We start from the raw sequence: 1,418 nt of genomic DNA on the forward strand, positions 1-1,418 counted from the left end.
TTATCCTTAGTTCCCATGTTTTATCCATTTATTCATATTTTTAACTATCAAAATAGTACAGTTGTGTGGTTTTTAAAAGTTAATTTGTGATTTAAAAATATATAAGGAAATATGGCAGGTCCCCTGCCTCACTCTTGAGTCTGGATCCCAGAAGCAACTTCTTATTTCTAAATAATGTCATCATCTTGCTGATTTTTGATTTATCAGTTTTAGAGGTTATCAGTTAATACCCACTACCCCCGGTAGAAAATTTGGCTGCCTTATGCTACTACTCCACTTCCCCTTACCCATCTTCCCAATATAATATCCTAACTTTTAGTTAAGTCAGTGGAAATGTTTCATTATTGTGACCATGTAAAGCTACTTGGGAGGCTGAGGAAGGAGGATCACTTGGGCCCAGGAATTTGAGTCCAGCCTAGGCAACATAGTGAGGCCCTATCTCTTTAAAAAAAAATTGTTTACTCTCTTACTGTTGTTCATTTCTTATATAACTTTCTGTGTTTCCTGGCATTGATACTGCCTGCTTTTTTTCATTTACCTAGTTTCTGTGTACTATACCTGGCTGTGAGGAGTGGTGCCTGATGCTTTCAAATGCTGGGCCTATCAAGAGTTCATTGGTATAGTCTTAGTTGTAGAGTCTTTGTCTTAGGTGTAATTTCATCTGCTCTGCTAAGTCAGTTCCCTCACATCCATTTGCTTTCTTCACTTTCATTCTTTATCCTTCTTGCTTAATACTTCTCATTTTTTATTGTAATTTTAGAGATTTTGAGGGGAAAGGAGATAAAGGTGAATAGTCAATCTCCCATATTTAAGTGGAAACCAAAGTGGTGTTCTGCAGCCATGTACCCTTGAGAGAGTTATCCATAGTGCTGCCCAATCCATCTCCCCTGTTCTATCTTGAATGCACTTTAGCAGTCTTTTGCTTCCACCAAAACCACTCTTGTTGAGGTCCCAAGTGATCGCTACACTGCCATCTGGTGAACAGCTCCCAAACTTCACTCTATTTTAACCTATATGGTAGTAGTTGATCACTCCCTCATCTTCAGAATATTTTTTTCACTTGGCTTCCAGAAGACCACCCTCTACTGGTTGCCCTGTAGTATTGCTGACACCTTCTTTTCGGTGTTATTGCTGGTTTCTCTTTATATTCCCTACCTCTAAATGTTGAAGGACCCCAGGGTTTAGACTCTGGACTTTTCTACACTCACTTCCTTGATGATCTCATCAGTCTGATGGCTTACGATATTATATGTTTTTGACTCCAAAATTTATTTCTCCAGTCCTGATCTTTTATCTGAACTCCAGAATCATATATCCACCTGCCACTTCGATATCTCCACCTGGTATCTAGTAGGCATCTCAAGCTTAGTATGCCTAAAAATAATTCCCCCAACCTGGGCAACATAGCAAGACCCCAT

This window comes from Propithecus coquereli, unplaced genomic scaffold, assembly GCF_000956105.1.
Source record: "Propithecus coquereli isolate 6110/MARCELLA unplaced genomic scaffold, Pcoq_1.0 Scaffold138, whole genome shotgun sequence".
Classification (NCBI taxonomy): Eukaryota; Metazoa; Chordata; class Mammalia; order Primates; family Indriidae; genus Propithecus; species Propithecus coquereli.